The following is a 6,055-nucleotide window of genomic DNA, read 5'->3' on the forward strand; positions in this document are numbered from 1 at the left end:
GCTGTTGGTATAGATTATTTAAGTTAAATTGTTCACAATAATTCATCAGTAATCGATTGATTATATCGATGGTTATGAGTTAAGGTAATAACGTTTGGCCAATTTTTTGATAATAAAAAAACGCGGGTCCGGCTTATCATACCCTACCCCAAATTATCAATTAGAATATACCTAAACTAATTGAATACAAAAAGATATCTAATCATATTTATGTATAATTAAGGCTGCATGTTTTTTAATAAGTGGCCATCACTACATTCAAATTATCAATATTCATGGATGATCAAAACTAACCCGAATTACACTATAAGTATTCCAAATTACAGTGTAGTGTAACTTTTAAAAAAAATCTTATTTAATGGTGAATTAAAAATCATTTCGGCGCTGTCTTTATTTATAAAATGTTAAAAACAAAACAGTGTAACATTTAGTTACTTTATTGTACTGTTTAATGAAGGATAAACATGACCCTGACAGCTTGTTATACAAAAATAAAACATCAACATGAACAACGCCATTGTACAGTTATGGTCAATATACTCCAAGATATAATACCTGTTTGAATTTGTTTGGAACAATGTTGTTTATTTTTATACACTAAAACAAGCTGACAGTAATAAATTGTAAATAACCATAATTCAAATGGTGTATAAGTGGGTTAAATGGCAAGAAGAAGGGGGCCAATTTAAAAACTTTAATGTATATTAATGTATGCCTGCTTCTATCCTCATGAACAAACATACGAGAATAGGTTGTGTTAAAGGGGTGGAGGAATCACGGGTAGAGTATAGAATAAGCGGACCTCTGGTTTTTTATATGGAAATGATCAACTATATTTTATTATTATAAGTCATTGATATAAAGTCAAAAACCAATCTCTTATAATTAATTTTGAACAATAACTAGAATTCATCTGGCACCAACTGTGACATATTTGTTCAATTTGTTCTATAATGTCCCTTTAAATAAAAAAAGGTTACATTGGGTAGACACTTTAATAAGCATATCCTACACTCGTTATTCCGGCTTGTTTTTTTAATCGAATGGTTCGATATTTATTTATATTCCAAAGGTAATAATTCAATATTTTAATTCATTTAACTTAGCATATCGATCTATTAAACGTAAATAATAAACAGCAAGAAAGCATACTAATAATTTTTGAAAGGACTTTACCCCCTTTACAATTCACTTTTATTTATGTTTTCTTATAAATACGTTCTAAGTGACCGAGTTTTAAAACTACTAATTAATTGAAAACAAAAATTGAGGCTAATCACTACTAATTCAATTAGTTGCAAAGTACCTTTTGTCAAGGCCTTGTAAGCATGAACCTTTTTAAAAAATAAGATTATTATTGGCAAACCCAATCTAATGATGTAATAATCTAAGAGTAATGGACAATGTTAGTTTTCAAATTCTCCCCAACATCCTCGAAATGCAATAATAGTAAGGGTTGAATTGTTAAACTGGGGTTTTATAAGGCCAAGGTTGCTAAAAAAAATATGTTAAATGAGTAATTAACCCCACGTCCATGCAATAAATTATATTAATTTAAAATCAAAACTTAAAATTTACAACCACATTATAATCCTTGATCCGAATTAAATTTGAATCTTTCTTCACTGTTCAGTTTTACAGAGTTTCTTAAAATGTCCAAAAAGATCTTCAAGATTGATCGACCAGAGCAGAAAATGAAACAATAACATACAGTTTGTTGTGAAAGTCCATAAGTGACGATGATGTTGTAAAAGTAATCGTAGGAAACCAATTTAACTTCAGGTAAGTTGTTAGCAACGCTTAAGTAACGTTATAACATTGTTTAAACTTAGGTCTATCTGCTATATTACAGTAAGGTAATATAGCACCATTTAACTGGTGTACAATTTTTCATACTCATACTTTTTTACAAACATTAAAACTAATATTTATATAGCCTTACCAGGGACCATTGAATTTTTATATCTAATGGTCCAAAAATGGTAGGCCAACATAAATTATAGCTCTTTTGACCCTCTATCAAACCCACAAAACCAATTCTAAAAAAATAATTTACCTAAACTCTTACTAGACCCTAAAGTTTTAAAAATAAGGTAGTTTATTGTGTGTTGAAATTTATATTTTTAAATTTAATCTTACACTAATTATGTTTGTAAAATTGTAAAAAAACTCAATTAGATCCTTAAATGTTTCCTATAATGGACCCTTAAATTTGTGATTCCTCAAAAGACCTCTATTTTGTAATATATAATTTGATAAGACAACCCATTTGACATGCTTAATGCCAAAATATGTAGTGATGTATTATACCGAAGGCTGAAACTTTTGTAGTTTTAAAATTCAAGAGAACTGAAAAGTGGTGTGAACAAAAGTCCTTATATGATAAAACAGACTATAAGTGATAAAGGAAAAGTGTGTAACATCGCGACAGGTTACAAAAGTGGCACACATTGTATTTGACTGCATTAACCAAATATGGGATAGGGGATAGTGCTACATTATGGTGAAAGTCTGTGTCCAGTAGCACTAAACACTTTTAAACTATTTCAATTTCATGTGTATGAATTGAACGCTTAAATATGGTACTATTGTGGTAATTCTTTGAGTTTTGTCCATAATAGTGTACTTTAATGTTTTGGTTAAGTTTTTATAATAGTAATTTACTGAGAACAATAATTTATAAGGAGTGAAGTGCCAACTATCCTACAAACAATTAACCTTTTAAGCATAGTTTTATCTTTTTCTTTTTGTGTATGTTCATTAATAATTTAAAAAAAATTGTTTCCAGTACCTGTTTTATCCACACAAAAGTTGACTACAAAAAGAGGGAGACCGAGAAAGAAAACTGACAGAAGATGAAGTTGAAGAGTGAATGGAGTAGAAGAAGATTCGGATAACGAATCAAAGAGCAGTGAAACTTGTGAAAAACCCTCAGGTAAGATATTAGTTAAAACTTAACTGACTTTTAGTAGATTTTTAATAGCAAATATATACGTGAATTTTTTAATAACAGAGTTCATGATATGCAATTTTATTTCTGGCTTTAGTAATTAAAGACAAAAAAGGTAAGAACTCAATTACTTTTATTATTTACTGTATTCACTAAGATGTGATAATTACAAGAAGTTCTCATGCTTAGTAAATATTATATAACACAAAGTTAATACTTACAGATACAGCTCATGGAATTTGGCTCTATGGCTGAGACAAGCCACTTTGTCTCACGGATACCACCACACTTGTACCGGAACTGGGTGTTTTAACTCAGCCATATATAAAAAAATCAGAGGTGTTCGGTTGTGATTGTTTTATCGTAATATACTAAATTCCAGTACAAAAATACAAAAAATTGAATTTGTAGATATTTTACAATAAATACTTACTTGTTTAGCTTAGTTGTGTATATGCTATAATATATATTATTTCCCATAAACTTTGTTAAATAGAACAATATTTTAAATAATTGAAATCATGGTGCATTTCCAACTTCCAGGCCTTTGTGATGATGATGATTTGGATGGAGGAGAGATGTGCTCGTTCCGAACACCCAAGAAGAGGCAGGGTATGCTCTACAAGGCTGAGGAATCGGCAAGCAAAATCAGGACTGGCACAGGAACGCCGAAAACTAAACCTAGTACACCTTCACACAAGACCCCCATAAAAGCATTGACTCCAAATTTACGGATGACACCACGACGTAATACATCCTTTCCGCAGCCAAAACTCCTTCCACCAAACATACACCAAAGAAGAGCACTGGGACTCCAAGAAGAACTCAAGGAAAGGTTGACATTGTCGTTCCAAAGACACCATACCAGCTGCGAGTTAGGCAAAAAAAGGTATATACCGTACTACTGAATATTAAGAACAGTATAATTTGTATTATTGTTTGCAACGCAATTTGTGGCCATTCAAATTGTTTGGTCTTAAAAAAGAACTTAAGGAAATATTTGTAAGAAATGGTAATATAACCATATAATAGAGGTAAAGATATTTATCTGTTTTATTCATTATTATATTATTATAGTTGTTTGATTGTCATAACATACATAAAATATTTCACCAAGTTATTAGACCTTATATAGTTTAGTGTAATTAAGAACATTAAAATTTTGTATATCAGAAAAAGACTAACTCCATCTTATTTTTTATTAATTCAGCAAAATTTAGTTTGCATATTAATTGTAAATGCCTTATTTTGTCAAGAAAAATATGATAAAATAATTACAAATAGTCCTTCTGGCTCAGTTAAAAGTATTTATTTATTCTTATGGGATGTACATATATTCAATATTTCAAAAACTGAGATACGAACAAAAATATTTGTAAGAAACCATATAGGAAATGATATAAGTATTCCATAACAGTTTTTATTTTTATCTCTTACATTTATAAATAACAGAGTTATGAATTTTTATAAAGTTTGGATGACTGCTGTAATGAAACGAAGTAGCGTACCAAGCTGGCCAATGAACTTAGTTGAAATATTTAAAAATAAATGTTTGTAACAAGGTTCAACTTGTTTGGGCTTTTTTGGGACAGTTATTGTTTCCAAAATTTGAATTATACAGCATAGATAGATTTATAAAATTTATAATCGGAGATGAATTTGGACTTGCAGGTCATGTTCGGTGAAGTTATGGAGAAAATATTCGGTAAGAGCTACCATGAAAACAGTTGCAATAGGCTGGTATACAAAATTTGTATAAAATAATTTATTAATTATCAGTGCTACATGTTCATATAATAGTAAAATCTTTCTAAGAGATCAAGATGTTCTGTCAAGAACAGCATACAATTGTGATAGGTTTTATTAGACAAAGAATAACTTTGGAATGTCAGCCTCAAAAATAGTGTTTTAAAAAGTACTTCCAAACCAATGCAAAAAAGTTTAAAATTTAAATACTCTAAGTAATGAAAATTAAGAAAACATATGTATACATTAGGCTAGCAAAACATATCACTTGAAAATCTAAATACGTTCGTACCTAATTTGTAAAGAAATGTAATGACTACACGAAACTACTACTTGAACTCTTATAGCAAGAAAGCACTATTGTAAATTATGAAACATGAAATAGAAGATGTAGCGGTTTATTGTCATAAATTTAATTTTCATTCAGATAAGCACAATCTTGTGAGATATCAAAACCGAATCTCAAACGCACAGAATCTTAAATAAAAATTCAAATTCGAGAATCTGTCAATGGGGGATTCAACAATCGATTCTGTGGAGATCAACTGCATCATTGGTTATAATAAATCTGTGACCACGCTTAAATAAATACTCTGTAGGGCACACAGCTGATTAATTTTTTAGGTACCCCCAAGGGGTACATGAAGGAACATTAAAAAAAAACATGTTAAAATATTTTTTTGTGAAAAATTGTGAAGGCCTACATAATTTTTTTGTTATACTTAGTGCGTTTAACATAAAAAAATATTATAGTTTTTTGCAATTATTATTAAAAAGTTCAACATGTATAAATTAATAAAATTTTCTCCATCGTCGTTTGAAAGAATATAGTTATAAGGCTAACAATTAATTGTGGACATTTAAAATTTCTTAATGATTTATGTGAAAGGAGTATAATTAATTTATGCTATATTGATATGTACCAAACTTGGACTCATGAATTAGTAAAATAATTTTAGGGTGAATTCTTTTTCAACTTTTTTTCTTCCCGTAAACAAAATATGAAATTATTTTAAAGGGATTCTTCATGAAAGGTACATATTTTTGAACAATGTAACAAATATACATACATACGTATCCTTCAACTGCAGTTGTTGCTCAAAGTTTTCAATTAGGTATAATATTTTTATTACTATTGTTAAAATTGTGCTGTGGTACTTACTTCTAGTTTGGGGTGGTAATATATAGTTTCATATCTGTCATTCAATCATTTCAACCGGCTTGGTTCTCAAAACCAAGTATTCATTATACAAGTAGATATTATGAATGTTATATATATTGGATGTATTATTTTTTCATTATAATTAATAACTGAAATCACTGAGAACCAATAATTAGCTTAGTTAACCTAAACATGTC

This window comes from Homalodisca vitripennis, unplaced genomic scaffold (assembly GCF_021130785.1).
Source record: "Homalodisca vitripennis isolate AUS2020 unplaced genomic scaffold, UT_GWSS_2.1 ScUCBcl_908;HRSCAF=3851, whole genome shotgun sequence".
Classification (NCBI taxonomy): Eukaryota; Metazoa; Arthropoda; class Insecta; order Hemiptera; family Cicadellidae; genus Homalodisca; species Homalodisca vitripennis.